Source organism: Macrotis lagotis, chromosome 1 (assembly GCF_037893015.1).
Source record: "Macrotis lagotis isolate mMagLag1 chromosome 1, bilby.v1.9.chrom.fasta, whole genome shotgun sequence".
NCBI classification, from domain to species: domain Eukaryota; kingdom Metazoa; phylum Chordata; class Mammalia; order Peramelemorphia; family Peramelidae; genus Macrotis; species Macrotis lagotis.
In genome coordinates, this window is record NC_133658.1 from 561,472,283 (window position 1) to 561,489,571 (window position 17,289).

A 17,289-nucleotide genomic window follows, 5' to 3' on the forward strand; every position below is an offset into this window, starting at 1 on the left:
TTCTTCTAACTCCCTCATTTGATTTTCAAAGTCTTTTTTGAGCTCTGTTATAGCCTGAGCCCAATTTCTGTTTTTCTTGGAGTCTTTAGATGCAGGAGCTTGTGCTTCCTCATCTTCAGACTGAGTATTTTGATCCTTCTTGGGCTCATTTGCAAAATATTTCTCAATGGTCTTCCTCTTGTTTCTTTGTTCATTTTCCCAGCCTGGGCCTGGTTTTGGGGTGCTTCCTGAGCTTTTGGTACACTCCCACAAGGGTCTCAGTGTATGAGGCTCTGTCCTCCCTCCTGGTCTGTGAATGACCATAAGTGCCCCCCTCTGCCACGGGGCTGAGGTGGGGGGGGCTGCTGTTCTATTGGCGGGGCCTAGACTGCGATCAGGATCTGAATGTGGTCAGAGCCCCAGAGTCCTGTTCCAGGGGCAGAGGACAGAGCTCGGCAGTCTCTCTTCACTCCCCTCCCTCAGCTCAATGGGCTCATGCCCTGGGGGCTCCTGCTTACTGGCTCTGCCTGCTTCTGTTTCCTGGTCTAGGCTGCTGAAAGACCTAGCTGCTGGCTGTGTGCCCTGAGGGCTGGGCTCCACGTTCTGGCAGAGGTCCCCCCATTTTGTGCCAGTGCTCCTCGGTGTGCAGCTCAGGAGACTCCCCCGCTGCTGTGAGCTGAGGCTCCCAGTGCCCTGGGGCTGCCTCCAGGAGGCTGAAGTTCTTTGGCTCTGGTGGCCACCCCTCTGGCGGGCTGCCCCTCCGACCCTGGGGAGCAGAGCCTTTCTGCTCTTTTCCAGGTTACCTTGAGTAGGAGAACTGCCTCACTGGGTCCCTTTGTGGGTTCTGTCTCTCGAAAGTTTAGTTAGAGTCCTTAGTTTATGAGTTTTTATCAGAGAGCTCCTAAGACTCGATCCCTTCATGTTGCCATCTTGGCTCTGCCCCCTATCTTGGGGTCTCTTTCTGGAAGAGATCTGTGTATTCTTTCAGTGATAGTTCTGTCTTCTTGCTCTAATAGATTTGGACAATTTTCCTTGATAATTTCCTGCAAGATGTTTTCCTGGTTCTTTTTTTATCTAAATCATATTTTTAAATACATAAAATAGAATAGTTTTCAGTGTAGTAGGTTTGCAGACCTCAGCTTAAGAACTCTTGAAATAGTTAAAATTTAGATTACTCATTCTAAATATTCCTAATTTCTTCCCTTGATTCTCATATAGCATAATTTTGAGGACTTCATACTATTTTTTTTTTGTTTTTCTTTTGGCACTCTAATTTATTTGTGTCCTTCAAATATGATACTTGGAAGTTAGCACAATACTATTTGAAGTCAAGGAAAGTTGGAATGAGATTATTTCTTCTCTTGACTAAAGACAAATCCTTTCAGTGTAGCTCATTACAAATTAATGGTACTTAATCTCAACTGGGTCATCTCTACAGGTAGGCATGTCTCTAATCATTTTTCTCTCCTATCTACCAAAGTGACCATTCCAAACATTTTTTTTCTGTCTTCAAACTCATGAGCATTTTTCTCTCAACCTCTCTGTGTGAAGAACTTTGTCCTTTATGTTATTGTAAAAAATGAGACCATTTGCAGAGACTGTTATACCTTTCTCATCTGACATCAATTTCTCTGACTGTACCCTACATTTTTTAAATTCTGAATATTTAGTACATACCAAAACCTGATTTTCTTCATGCTTCCTTGATCACATTCTGCTTCCCTTCTTTGGCATATTAGATTAAATATATCTTCTATCATTCTCACTTTCTAATCTTCAGTATTTTTTCTTATTTATGCTTACTTTACAGTCTTTCCCTCTGCTGCCTACAGACTGGCCCATGTCTTTCCCATCTTAAAAAAATAAAAAGAAAACCAAAAGTCATCCCTGCTGTCATCCTATATCTGCCTCCCTTCTCAGTTAAACTAGCATTTACATTTGGTTTCTTTACTTGAAACCAAAGACCACTTTTTTATCTCTTAATTACTTGCCACATCTAGCATTTTGATACCATACACTTTGATACTGTCAATCACTTTCTGAATTCTCTCTACTGTCTAAGTTTTCAGGAAATAGCTTTCTCTTGATCCTTTTCCTCTCTTCACTGTCACCTTTGCTTGATTTTCAGGTCATGCTTATTAACTATGGGTGCCCCCTATGGGTTTCTCAAGATTGTCTTTCTAGGTGATCTCATCAGTTCCACAGGCAAATAAATACTTTATAGTTTTTCTCTTTCAGATTATACTCCATCACATTTGGCACTATTCAAGCCTGTCAAGATTTTTTTTAAATCCTGTCACCCAATATGTCGGTTATCTCATCCAGCTTTGTGCCATCTTCATGACTGATAGATGTACCTTCTAGGCCTTTAACCAAGTCATTGATAAAAATGTGAAATAGCAAGGACCTGGCACTGGCTCAGAATATAAATTTGCTTATAAATTTTAAAGGGTAACAATGGAAGTTTATAATCAGTGTCATCTCATAAAGCATCAAAAAGCAGTAGAGGAAGAAAACATGTTTATAGAAAAATTGGCAGAAAACTCAACTAAGCTAGATCATCCAAAGAACATTTCTATATATGTGAACATGGTAGAAGTTCAAGAGACAAAAAACTAGAACTAATCTATAATAAATTAACTAGAACTTCCAAATTTGGTTCTAATATCACAGTCCTAAAAATAGCTCTAAAAAGCATGAATTATTACCAAATGCCATACCTATTCTTAGCACATCTTTAAAGACAATTCAAATTTGTTTGCTTTGTCCTCTCCATTTAGCTACATCCATCCTTTAAGGAACATACTGATTTCTGTCTCTTGTGTAAAGCCTTTTCTGAGGACTCCAGCCAACATTGATTTCTCCTTTTCTGGCAACAGACTTTTCTTTTTTCGACATGTGACAAAATACTGAAACTGATTTTTTCTTAAATTCTGGAATTCTTTATTGTCACATTTTAGAAGGTTTTTTCTTTGTATTTTTTTTACCTTTTTGTTTATTTACACATTACTAAAATAGTCTTGTTGTAAAAGTAAACATAATCCTCCCCCTCCCCCCACAAAAAATAGAAAAACCCACATGCAAAATAGAGAGAAAAAGAAAATTGTACTTCATTCTGTGAGGTTTCAATAATTGCTTCATGTATTTTTTCACATCTTAATTTCTAAGCCCAATGTTGCAAAAAAAAATCTTTTACAGCGTCTTTATCAAATTTTTGTGCACGTGTAAGCTTTAATGACACTACATATAACATGTAAGCAGCATTCAAAGCAAATTTATTTAACCTGCCGTGCAAAACTTTTTAAGTTTTAAAACTTCAAACTTTATTGAAAAGTTCTCTGGTATATCTTTTTTTTTTTTTTTACTATGTATAGCATCAGGTACATTGAGTATATACTGTATGTCAATAAGTACTTGACAATTGATTTTTATTCCTTTTGAATAATTTATGTTCACCAACAGGCTCATCTGTACTATAATAATTGGGTGCTCTCTGGACAAAACAATGATTCTAACTCAGGCCATGTCTATAGATAGTTATATTGCATGCACTCTGATGTATAGACCAGCCCCCTACACATATCTTTTTATTTCATGGGAAATATTTTTAGAAATTTAAAAGAAGCTGTGCACTTTTTCTCCCTAGTGTGTATTTGCCTCCCTCTGTTTCCAGGTGTGGCACTACTTCCTTTCTCAAGAATTTAAATTACTGCTTCAAAGTTCACTATGGATGATAATATTGCTGTCCTTATTGGTGACAGTGGCTCTAAAATGTATAAAACTGGGTTGGCAAGAGATAGTGTCCTTTAGGCTGTCTTGCACAGGACATCAGGGCATGATGGGTGAGTTTGAGCCAGAAAGACAACCACATGGGGAATGAGGCCCAAAGCAAGAGAAGTATTCTGAACTAGAGACACCTGGCTGAACATGGCATTGTCCTCAACTGAGGCAACATGGCACTATGTTCAGTAATTCAGCATAGACTATGACAAATGTCCTGTTCTGCTCACAGAGAAAAGATGACCCAGATTCTGTTTGAGACTTTAGTCATTTCAGCCATGAATTTTTACCATCCAGGTTGTTGCCCAATATGATCATGTCAAAGCAACACTGGCATTGTGATGGACCCCGATGATAGCATGACCCATTCTGTGTCCATCTATGAAGTTTATTCCCCACCCTATGTCAGCCTCCATCTGGATCTGGATCTGGCTGACCCCACAGCCTGACATTTTATCTCATGAAGATCCCAACTGAGAAAGGCTATAGCTTTCGAATCACAGCTGAGAAGGAAACTGACATCCAAGAGAAGCTGTGTTATGTTGCCTTAAACTTGAATGAGGAGATGACCACTGCTTATCCAACCATCTGATTGTATCTGCTTCCAACCATAGAGCATCCATGAAGCTACCTTCAACCCATTCATGAAATTTGATGTTGACATCTGGAAGGATCTGTTTGCCAATACTATATTGTCACCAAGTTCGTAGGCATTACTGTTAAGAGGCAAAAGGTTAGTGCAGCCGTAGTCTTTAGAACAATGAAAATCTAGTTAATTGACCTGCCTAAGGGCACCCCCCCCCAAAAAAGTGATAGATTGGGGTTTGATTCAAGATTTGATACCTAAAACAGTAAAGGTGACAAGCAATCTTAAATATATTGGAAGGTAACTATCCCCAAATTTCTGTAGTGTCTTAGAACACTTTGCCCTTTTTAAAAAAAAAGTATTCTAAATTGAACTAGGTAGGGAGTGGAAAATTAACTGCTCATATGTAAATTTTGTAATTCTTAAAAAACAAAGCAAAATAACTGTAGAATCTTCTGTCTTAATCTTTTTTTTTTGTTTTGGTCAGAGCCATAATGACAACCTCCTTTCTCTCCCTATTCTTCCCAACTTAGATGTGAGTGGATAGCTGCTGCTAGTTTTTTTTTTAAAGAAAGGTGTATAAGTAAGAAATATCTTAGAATAGAATGTTGGTTTGAAAGTAAGTATTCTATTTTTTCAGTCACCCATTTAAGCAGGATGCTATGTGTCATCAGAATGTGTCTCATATGTGAAATGGGCACAAAAGGTAGCAGTCTGTCTTGTTATTTGAATGAGTAATGAACTCATCTTACTAAGTTTAATTGTATTTTTCTAAGACACATTCTTTGTACATTCCTATCAAATGTTTAAATAGAACTGAAAGTACTCATCATTTCTCCTGAGCCTATTCAAATTAATTGAGCCTTAAATTTATTTTACATTTTTTTATTTTTAAATATGTCCTAACTAGAACCAAAATTTGCAAAAAAAATTTTGAAAAAAAATTGTTAATTTCATAGTGTAGTCAAATTTCATGTCATTCCCTGTATTGAAATGGGGTATTTTTTTTAGAACTTTTAAAACTAAAACAAAAAATGCATGCACTTAAAATATTTTTAACATGAGAGTAACCTTATGTTTTGTATTTAATACTGGTATTGTTAAACATCTTTTTGGAATGTCATTTACTCTCTCATTAAATTGCATTATGGATGAATGAGTGTTGCAATTTCATAGTTACGATTGTCAGCAACAAATAAGTATTATCAGTAAATCATTTTTGCTTTGCTTTGCTGATCTGGGACTGTTAGACAGCAAAAACTTTTCAGTTTCAAAACCTAAAATGATGTGGATGATTTCATTGTGGTTAAAAAAGCTTTGCTCTGGACTTCCTCAGTTGATGACTAAGACAACTGAACTAATTGGAACTGTTCCTTTGGTGTTAACACTGAGTCTGTAAGAAAACAATAAGACATTTTTGGGGTTTGAAAAATACTTTTCACTTAGTTTTTTTTTGGGGGGGAGGGTGGGATTGGTGTTCAGCTCTGTCTTTGATTTTTATCTTCAAGTTATTACTTCTGATAATTCATGTGTTAAAAAATACTTGTAACTGCCCATATTCTGTATACCTTCTTTTAAGACTGCTTAAAAATTACAATATTTTATGTCAGTAAATTATTTGCCTTGAATAAGTCACTGAACTTAGGGAAATTGGAATTTAACATCTGTAAATGAAGGTGATGATAAAAACAGCTTATGGTATCTTATTTATTGCCAATCAAATACCTAATTCCTTTGAATTTTTTAAGTCAAATGTAACTCTTATTAGTAATGATTTTTGTCATGGAAAGTGGTTGAGCTTTTGTGCTGCTGCAGCTACATATTTCTTAAATTTTAACCACTTTAAGATCTTAATTTCAACTAGTTTGTTAGCAGTTTTATCTAAGTATTAATCATTTTAGGTTCACCTCAAGATCATACATGAGAAGTGACTTGATGTGTCAGAGAAGTTAGGAGGACCTGTGTTCAAGTTCCACCTTTGACTCATGCTTTCTTTGTGGCCTAGACAGTCACTTAATGTCTCAGTTTCCATGGTAACTATCTTAAATATAGTTGCTGATCCATCTTGATAGATGGAGGTTCCTCATTTGGAGTGCCCTTTGTCCACGAAACCCTAATTTCTGCCCAAAAGATTCTCAGATCACCAGTGAACACATATTAACAACTTTGTGACATGAGTCATTATTATGATTTCCCCTGATAAATGGAGGAATTGCTGAGACACCAGGATTACTTGCTTTTATATTCTTAAATTCAGCACTTTGGCAGACTAGGATTTCATTCTTCAATTTCTCTGTGACTCAGTAGATGATCTTCTGGAGTTTCTGTGGCCAAAAATACCATTTCCTTGCTGCCAGTCTTGTGATGAGCCTCTCCCAACTTAGATTGTCTCATCCTCTTCCACTGACATAGTGTTCAAGATCTCACTGTCGCCTGCAGGCTATGGTGAGGGAGGAGGCATCCTTGGATTGATAAAGCAGCAATAAAGTGCTGACTCTGCCAGTAGAGTTGGTATAGCTAGAAGCAAAAAAGTAATCACTGCTTTCATTCAGCTTGCATTCTAATGGAAGAGACAGAAGGGGGCAGGTGGTACCATGAACATGATCAGGAGATGACTGAAATATCATGGAGAAGTAGTTCTGGTAAATATGGGAGCCTGGAATCCCAGGAGGTGAAGTCCAGTATTCTATTGGTGGGAGGGAGATGGGGTTGGAGTGGAGGCATCATGAGGTAGAGATGGCCAGAACTGGTGGCATGTGGTAGAGATGAGATGCTTCTCCTGCAACTAGTCAGCCTGAGAGTTGAGTGTTGGCCAGACTAGGGTGAAAGCTTACCTCTAAGAGCATTGTGGGCTTTTGTGGAAGGTTGTGAGAACCATAATGTTTATTTTCCCTGTTTGCCTTCCTCCCATCCCAGTCACCTAAAATTTAAAAAATAGATTTATTTAAAGTATTTGCTTTGTGTTTCAAGTTTCTGCAGATAAATGCTTTCATAAGATCGTGAATTTAGATCTAGAAAATCACTGATCCAATTTCATTATTTGAGATATAACCTGGGATGCTAGGGCCCCACTCATATAAAGAACTTATACTCTGGATTCATATGGATTTAGGATTTATCCTCAAAATGACTTTACTCCAAAGAGAGGGTCTTGTCTTTTCTGATCTGACTTGCTATGTGCCTCAATCTCATGGTAGAGCTCTAGAAAAAAATATCTGTAAAACAAAATTTGGTGTTAGTCATATCTACGATCTCTCTAAAAGATGTTTAGTGCATAAAGAAGACAGCATACACAGTAGCTATTATATATAAACACAAGACTCATAAATGTGCATTAACAAATGGACTTAAATTATTAAACTATAACCCGTTACTATTATTATTCTCTCCCTGAAAGATAAAGGCATTTCTTTTTCACCTCAGACCTGTGTTATCTTAGTTGAGTGACTCATAAGATCCATATCTTCAGGCAAACCAGTTTTCATGTTCAGGCTAATTCTGTTGGTTGTGGTCTTTTCCTCCCAGAAATAAGTTTCAAGGAAGCACCTCCCTTAGGGCTGGACCAAATAAGGAACTCTCAGATTCACAAGATTGTAGAGTAGGTTGGAAACCAACTCTCAGAATCACTGGCTGCTAGTTGCCAACCTGTGCAGAGGCAAGGAGCCAAAATAGGAGAAGTAGCTAAGGAATTAAGATCCAATCCCATGTTCTCCCCTTTAGTGTCTTGGAACTACAATAACTACTGCCATGGACCAAGTCCCAAGATAATAAGATAAAAAGGGCAGAAAGAGACAGATTATGAAAATCGAGTCTATGTGTCCTTGCTTGGGGTTTTTGTTTTAGAAAAGGACCTATGATGGCACGAGGGTGGTGTCTTGATTTGATTATGAATTGGATTTGAGTGAGACTTAAAGATACATGCATAAAGTAGTCCCCCTCACTCTCCTGGAGTCATTGAAGTCCAGTGGCAAGACATAAGTCAAGGTGATCAATGAACTACTCATTCTTTGTCCCAGTTCCTCTTTTGTTAAAGAAAATGGCAAACTGCTCCAGTATTTTTGCAAAGATAACTACACAAAGTCAGACCCAACTGAAAAATGACTGAACTACCACAGAAGTATGTTTCTTAATTACATATTTAATATAGACTTCCACAGTACATTCTACTAATGTAAACAAAGTACTGTAAGTGTAGAAACTGAGCTCATTTCTCAAACTTGGGCAGATGTTATTCCGTCAGTTGAGATTGTCTCTCAGACAATGCATTTCATGGTCCATCCCTTCCTGGCAGTGCAATGTGATTCTTGTTCCTGTTGGTGTCTATTTTGTCTGTTGGTCTTCTCTACTTTTTCCCAATATTCAGTGATTGCTTAAGACTTTCTTTTACTTAAATATGGACTTCTATTAAGAACGCAATAAAAGTTGCCCCAAATTTCACAAACCATATTTTATAATATCACATTTTAAGGCTTACTTTTCTATTGAAACTCGGTGAGTTATTTGACTTGAGAGTTCAGGTGAATGTGAACTGATTCTGTGAATCAGGTTCAGTGAAATGATTTGCCCTGTACTAGGATCCGGAAGACCTGGGTTTGAAGCCAGCCTTACACAATTAGCAGGCAGTGACCTTGGGCTAATCATTTAATCTCTGTGGGTCTCAGTTTTCTCATCTCTAAAACAAGAATGACCTAGATGACCTCTAAGTCTCCTTTCAGCAATAAAGCATGATCCAATGATCCTGTAACTTGACCTTGGGATGCAGCTATTGTCAGATGCAGAATATGAACCAATTCTCCTGACTCCAAGCCCAGTGTTCTTTCTACCACATTTGCAAAGCCTCTGTGAAGATTTTAAGAAGCATATAACCTCACATTCAGTATAAAGAAAATTGTTTCATTAGCCACATTAGTTGATGAGTATTTGTATATTAGTCTCTTTTTTAGTGACCTGTATATGGTACTTTGTACTTCACATGAAGAAACCTGTGGACTGTTTGTTCCTGATTATAATAGAGATTCTTTAAGATTTAAAAATAGATATGTGTGTTTGGATGTGTGTGTGTGTGTCTGCATATGTGTGAATCCTAAATGAGATTTTTTTCAGGGTTATGAAATATCCATAAAATAACTTTTAAACTACTTTATTATAATTGAGGATGCTGCATATAATGTGAAAATGTCAAAGTATTAACAAAAGCAATATGAAAGCGTATTTTATTTTTCCATCAGTACTCAAAAATGATAAACCAACATTTACAAGGGAAAACCTTTTATATGAAAGTCTTTTTTTAAATGAGATTTCTCCATTCTTTTCTCATTCAATTGAGTATCACCATTTTTGTATACATTACTTCTCCCTTCTAAATGATAAATCCTTGTAGCCCTTACATAATGAGAATAATACTGGCTAAGGTCTGGGTCCTGCTTGCTGGCTACTGGATAAGTCAATCCATCTATACCTTCAGTCCTTCTCAAGGTGATCTAGGATCAAATAGTGTAAATTTCAGAGCATTGTAAAAACTGTTAGCTGTTTCTGTTCTGAATTGTTTGAAACTGACAATTATTTATCCTTTCTGAATCATAGGATATATATCAAATTTCTAACTCTTCCTTCATTAGTAATAGGGGCTTAATAAAAATGGGTTGAATTTAAGTAAATGCAGTGCTTCAATACAGTTAATGTATTTCATAATTAATGATGAATTTTCCATTTTCTTATATTAGTAATTCTTATTAATTAAGACCTCCCCAATGTGACTAACATTCTTATGGAATATTGATGATTTGATCTTTGCCTGCTTTTGGAGTTTGACTTTCATTTTTCTTCTCTAGATATAAATCTTTCTACAGCAGTGGTATTTATGTGAGATCTTGTAAACTTAAAAAAAATTTTATAACTATTTCAATATAACTGATTTCCTTTATAATCCTTTGTCTTTTTGTATGTGTCTTTTATTGTTGTATTCATTTAGGAATATAATTCTGAAGAGGAATCCAAAAGTCAAGGGCAAGGGAATGTCTGTGATGCAAAAAAGATTAAGAACCTCTGCCCTACATGATATTGAAATCGTTTGCTATATGTATTGAAATAACTCATGTTATATGAATTTTCATCTATGACTCTCAAAAGTATAATAGCATCTTTCTCTTTTCTTTATTATTTTACATGTTTATCTAAAATTGAACTTTTTCCTGCGTGTGGTGCAGGGGAGAGAGAGAAGATGAGACAAGTGAAAATTACTTGATAGAAACTTTGAATCTGATAGAATGCTGGTTCTTGAGATTATTCAGAAGAATCAGTTTTCATTTTTCAAATAAGATATCTGGACTTATTGGACTTCTCTAAATTTGAAAATTTGTACAATTCCATGAAAATGATCTTGCATAGATTAAAAAAGGCTTTAAAAAACCATTAGTTATTCAGTGAAAAAGTTAAGTGTCAGTGCTTCAAAGAAACATGGTTCATACTATTTTAAAGTTAATATTGGTGAATAAAATAACTGGAATAATTTAAATTTAAATAAATTAACCCAACCCATGGAAGATTTAGAAAATTTTTGTTATTAAAGCTGTAGGATTTTAGAAGGTTAAAAATGTATTCATTGAAAGGGGGGAAATAGAAGATTTGTGGAAAGGTGGTTAAAATAGATGAGGGGAGGTGATAAAACACTAAGGTCCTTAAAAACTGAGTGGAATAAAAAAAACAAAAGAAATAATACATATAGTAAATGATTAATTTCCCCTCCTCTGTATATATATGAAGCTGGGATACTTTAATTTGCTTTTTAGCTTCTAGGGTCTCTGAGGAGGAATAAACTTGTAGATGACTTTACAAAAACTTTATTTAAAAATGTAAATAAAGCATCTTGTAAAAACTGTGATAGCTAAAGTCACAATATTAAATGAATCAAGATCTTTAGTTAACTTTTTTATTCAACTGAGCATGTGTTTTCCTTAAAAATGCAATCATTGCCATGATGGGTTTAGGTTATATCATCTAAAAGAAACAAAAGTAGTAAACTAAAACAATCTTGAAACTAAGTCTTATTCAATCTGAAAAGTTCCCATGTAACTTAGATGAATTAAGGCCCCCCAAAGCAGTTCCCAGTAGTTAAACAGACTTCCTTAGGTCAAGAAAATAACTCCCCCTTCCAAGTGAACTTGATATTTTACAAGTGTTTTATTCATGGACATCATTTGAAAAGTCATAGGAAATGATATTTAATTTATGTAGTTCACCTACAGTCTTATTTAATTCAGTGATCAGCTTCATAACTTGTAGAAAACATTATAGCTCCTCTTTAAACTAAATGATTGGGATCTGGGTTTTCCTAGAGCATGTCCAGTTACTATCAATATTAGAAGCAAAGGAATATAGGTTCTAGAAGGAACAAAAGATCCTGATGTTAAATTCCTACAGTACCCTCTGGGCAAAATCTTTATTTAATTGGAATCTTGGTTTTTGTGGTACAAATTATAATGTCAAAAGGAAAAAAAAAATTGTTTTTCTGAGTGAATTACAGTGAATTACTTTGGACAGGAAATGTCCAATTATAAAGGGTCACCCCTACCCCCACCTCCTTCATCCTGTATAAAATTAAAATGAGTTTCTGGTACTAACCTGAAATCATGGTAAAGTGAATTATAACAGCACAGTTTTATCAAATGGATTTACTAAATAGATATAGCATGAGGCAAATCGGGTCCCCTTTAACTATTAACTATAGTTAAAACTCAAAAAATACTGCTCATCAGTTGTCAATTATATTCCTCACCCACGGTTGTAAAAAATACTTTGACAGTATTTAAATTTGATTATAGGTTACCTCCTTGTATGAATGGATGTTATTACTTCATATTCATGAAAGAATTGGGGGAGAAATATGAAAGGTTCTAAGAATACCTCTTTTTCCTAAACTGTGTCATTAAAAATTACTTGAGTGGGTTGATACTCATAGGCCATAGGTATATGGATGTAGATGACAAAGAATTCATAGCAAAGAATCTGACTTTTTCATTTTATAGATGTTTTAGGATTTGAACTCAGATCCCATAACTCCAAATCTAGCATTCTCTCTACTGCCTCATGCTTTGTGATTTAGGATAAAGGTATCCTATTTGCTGTCTATATAAAATGGGGAAATAGTCCCAAGATAGTATTTAAGAGAAAACAATATATAAGGCATAAAATTAGTTATTTAACATTCTCCCAAGAGAAAAGAAAGTTACAATTTGGAAATAGATCCAACTTAGAAATAGATCATCAAAACAAATTGATTCAATACATAGTCTAAATAAATCTGAAAGTCATAAAACCGTCAATTCTAAAAAGTACATTACATATTCTATTTAGATTTTTATGTCTACCATAGAAAAATAGTTATACTTAGATTCAACCATTCAAATGATGCATTGTGAATTGTAATCACATTTGGTTTGGAGAGTTGGTATATTTTTTTTTTAAGGTTCAACTTGGAGTCAGGAGAAATCTCAGGGTCCAGTCCCTCTTCCACCCTAGGTTATCTATTAGCTTTGTGACCATGGTTGAATTACTGCAACTTACCTTAGTCTCAGTTTCCTCCTCTGTCAAATGGAGATATCACTTCCCTGGTTAAATTCGGGGATAAATGACAAAATAGAAATGCATTGTAATTCATAAAGCACTATAATATTGTCAATTTTTCCCCTCATTTTCCCCAAAATACTTAGATAGTATAAATTACAGATAAGTTCTACTGACAGATCAAAATGAGAATTTTTAAAGATACTAGGTTTATAATTAGCTTTAATGAAGGGGGGGTGAGAAAGAAAGGAAGTATAATTCTATAAGAGGAGCTGTTTAACATACAAGTTTTTTTTTCAAATTTTTCATTTACTATCAGTTCAAATGCTAATTACAATTCACCCTCTAGTCCTTAAAGCTTATTCCCCCCCCACACAAAATTTAGCCTATTATTTAAAAAGAGATGTTAAATGACAGCTAGGTAATAATGGAGATTAGACTAGAACTCAAGGCTGCTAATACCTCTTATAGTGCAACTTCATTCAGGTGAAACAGGTTATCTATTTTTCTATTTAATGAGTCATTAGCCCTGCCCCTAAATCTGAAATGGGGTGGGGGGAACAGAAAGAAGAGTGGAGGAAGTGTTGGGAGATCTGATGAGACACTGCCACAGAGGGATCTCCATACCATGGCCTACTCTTGAGGCTAATAGCCCTCCTCCACCAGGCCAAAGTCTGTTATAGTCATTGCATGGTAGAGGTTGGCTGATTGGTCAGATGAACCTAAACTCCTTGAATTGTGCCCTAGATGTCCCAGGATGTATGTATCTGTAGACTGGATGAAGACCACTAAAGAAGCTTCAAGTTTTATGGGGTTTTCTTTTAAATGTTCTGATGATTTTATTTTTTCTGTTCTATGCTTAAAAAAAAAGCAAAACAAAAACCTACTATACGCTGTATCTATAATTGTCTGGTATCCTTTGTGGTAGATGACATATTACTTACTGTGTGATTATGATTATCCACTGAGATGCTACAGATTCAGAAAGGGAGATGGATTTTTCCTATGCTATGGAAAAGTCAGAGTTACTCTGATTGGGTCAGAGCCTCTTCAGATGAACAAGAAGAATGTTGCCCAAGCAAAGTCAAACCTGGAGATCAAAGGTTGCCAACACTCTGAAAAGGCTAGAGTGTTTGGTCTCTCCCTCAAAGTTCTCCCTCTGGTATCAGGTGGAGTATCTTGTATCGGGGTTCAGTTTTCTAAAACCTGGTTCTTACTGGGAATCAAGACAACTGCTAGTTTGACAAGAAAATCTACCAATTGACTTCAACCAAGTTTCTATTATAGCTGTTCTGATATCTGTAGTGTCTAAAAATATGTTAGGTCAGTCTTATCTTTAGTAATGTTCAGAACAGTCATTTTGTCCTTGTTATCTAGCCCCAAGAGAGGTGTTGATGAGGGTCTCATTTAAGCTCTCAAGGTCAACAAAGTACTTGCAGTGGAAATAGAAAAGGAGGAAATAGTTGTGAGAGTTTATCAACAGCATCAGCAATTAATGGCAAAAGGCCATACCAAAGTTTCAACCTAGGTGAAAAATATAATCTGTGATAATGTGTGACAAGAGCATCAAAAAGGTGTAAAAGACACCCTATTCAGAGAAGTTAATTCTCACTAAAGGAGAGCAGAGAAGGCTTCATGGAGTGGTTTGCCTTTAAGTTAGTCCTTGAAGCATAGGTAAGATTTCAATAAGTAAAGCAGCTAAGATCTACTGGCACAGTGGATACAGAGCCAGGCCTGGAGCCAAAAAAATCCTGATTTCAAATCTGGTCCCAGATACTTATAGTTCTGTGACCCTGGGCAAGTCACTTGACCCTGTTTGCCTCCATTTCCTCATCTGTAAAATGAACTAGAGAAGAAAATGGTAAACTACTCCAGTATCTTTGCTAAGAAAACTCCAAATGGAATCATGAAGACTCAGACAAGACTGAGCTATAAAACTACAAAGCTAATGGGGAGGGCATTTTAGGCATAAAGAAGTTTATCCTGCAGAGATTTTGTTCTCTTATACCCAGAATGTAAAAAGGCAGGAAATTATAGGATTAATAAAAGAATGAGAATTCCAGTCTAGGCGAAATCTAGGGATATATGAAGAGGAGTGCCAAGATAGGAAAGATAATTTTCAGAAATGGAGGGCTTTAAATGCAAAAAAAACCCAAAATAGTAGATATTTTAGAGCCATTGAATAAATATTTAATAGGAGAAAAATATAATTAAGAATATTCATCTGACATTCATATGTAGGACGAGTTAAGGGGAAGAGTGATACCAAGTGGAGTTGTACTCACCTTGTTGCCAGGGAAACAGGTGGATTGCTTGAACTTGGAAGTGGATGATCAGGTGTCTGTACTATCCTACACCATTATGGTGAGAGGAGCACCAGGAACTCAAAATAGGAGCAGGTCAGAGCTACACCATGTTGATTGTAGAAGGATTAGGCAAGGAATGTTTGGGTGAATAGGGAGACCCAATCTCAAAACAAAAACAAAGAGGAGAAAGACTAGTAGAGTAATTGAATTAAGAGACTTGGAATTATCCAAGGGGAAGTTATTAAGGACCTAAGTTAAAGTAGTGACTGATGGAAATGGAATTTGAAAGATGAGAGATTTCAGAAATAGCAAGGGAAAAAGACAAAGACAGTTTTAAGTATTTGACTAATGAAAATAATGGGATCATTAAAAGAAATAGAGAAGTATGGAAAAACAATATCGGGCAGAAGATAAGCTTATATTTAGATATACTGAATTATCAGTAAAGATGACAGGTAGGCAGTTAAAATTCAAGTCTTAGTTCAAACACTTGTTCAGTCACTTTGTTCACTCTCCTGAATGTAAAAACACACTAGGTATGGGGGAGACAAAAATCACTGAAATAGCCTTTGCCCTTGTGAGACTTGTAAAATGATATGACATACACGAATAATACAGAATATTACATAAGTGAATAAAATAATTACATGGTACAATGAGAGGCATGGAGACTTGGGTAAAACTTAATGGAAAATATGATGTGCATTGAATTTTTAATAACAGGAATTCAATGATAAGATACATTTCTGTCATGCTTTAAAGTTTAAAAAGTACCTACATAGATTATCTCAAATGAACCTCACAAAGAACTTCGTCAAGTAGGTACCTGTAAGTACTTTGTTCCTATTTTACAGATGAAGAAGGTAAGAGTCAGAAATTGTGACTTTAATATAGGTCTTCCCAACTGCACTCAGCACTCTGATTGTTTGTATATTGCAGAGCAGGTAAGGTGCAAGACAGCATTCTAGGTATAAGTGATGCCATAGAAGACACCCACAGCCAGTGGTGGCAAGGGTTGGAAAACAGCTGGGTGGCCCAGTGGATAGTGCCAGACCTGGAGTCAGGAAGACCTGAATTCAAAAACAGCCACAGAAACCTCCTAGCTGAGAGACCCTGGACAAGTAGTATCCGTGATGAGGATAGAAAGTCAAGGAGGTGCCCCTGAAGGCTAAAGAAGGAATTTTTTGAGATCCAGAGAGAAGTTGACGTTGTAAAGAACTTAGGGAGGTCATCCAGCATGACAGCTGAAGCTATGGGATGAGAGAGGAAGAGGAAAGGACAAAGGAAGGAAGGAGCTTTGGGGTAAGTGGTGGGGCTATGAGGACAGGCCTGGGAAGATGGAACTGAGGCAAAAGGCATAATGCCAGGCCAAATGCTGGGCAAGGAAGATGGAGACTGAGGAAGAGCCATTGTATGTAGAGTGAAGACATGACGGGCACTCTGACGTGGCAGTCTTTGAGAAAGCAGTTTCAGTAGAATTGTGAGATGAGGCTGCAAGCAGCCAGGAGTGAGGTGGGTAAGGAAGTTAAGGTGTTTTGCCACCCCATTTAGAGTAGAGATTGAGGAATGATTTGCTATTCAACTCATTTTACAGATGAGGAATCTGAGGCAACAGGGTTAGGTGACTTTAGTAAGTGTCCGGAGCTGAATTTGAACTTGGTCTTCCTGAACCCAGGCCTGGCATGCTATCCACAGTTCTTACCTAGCAGCCCTGGTGAAGTAGATAGGAATAAACGTGGATTGCCCTCTTAAGTAGTTTGAACTCTACATCATATTCAGAGATATTAGAAGGAACAAACCTTGAAAAAAATAAAATTCTAGGAATCTGTGTTATGGAGTGAAAGCAAGAGTCTAGAGAACCAAGTCCCAAAGGTATCAGGATAAAAGTCACTTCAGATTTATCAAGCACTTATTTTATGCTTGCATTCCAAGCAAGGGGAGGTGGAGAAGACAGAGTGAATACATATACACACACTTATATTTGAATATGTATATGTGAAAGAAACCTATGCATTCACAAAATAAATAGGACAAAATTACAGAAAGGGCCTTAAAGAATCGGGAAAGAATGTTGGT

General features: G+C 36.3%; 1 protein-coding gene and 2 long non-coding RNA genes across 4 annotated transcripts in view; 2 read left to right on the forward strand and 1 right to left on the reverse strand.

Annotated features, from left to right (window-relative positions):
• Window positions 1–17,289, forward strand: part of NECTIN3 (nectin cell adhesion molecule 3) — a 177,361-nt gene that overhangs the window by 75,836 nt on the left and 84,236 nt on the right. The window lies entirely within an intron of this gene.
• The window catches only part of LOC141507094 (uncharacterized), a 59,077-nt gene continuing 42,533 nt past the window's right edge, over window positions 746–17,289 (forward strand). The window contains exon 1 of the long non-coding RNA XR_012474075.1: window positions 746–4,492. This is a non-coding gene — a long non-coding RNA (uncharacterized LOC141507094). The remainder of the gene's footprint in view (window positions 4,493–17,289) is intronic.
• Window positions 5,826–15,527, reverse strand: LOC141507093 (uncharacterized). 2 transcript variants are annotated; one of them, XR_012474074.1, is made up of 3 exons: window positions 15,193–15,527; window positions 12,908–12,951; window positions 5,826–7,265 (listed from the first exon to the last, which is right to left on the reverse strand). It is a non-coding gene; the product is annotated as an uncharacterized LOC141507093 (long non-coding RNA). The 2 variants fall into 2 exon arrangements; XR_012474073.1 differs by having other exon boundaries at window positions 5,826–7,560.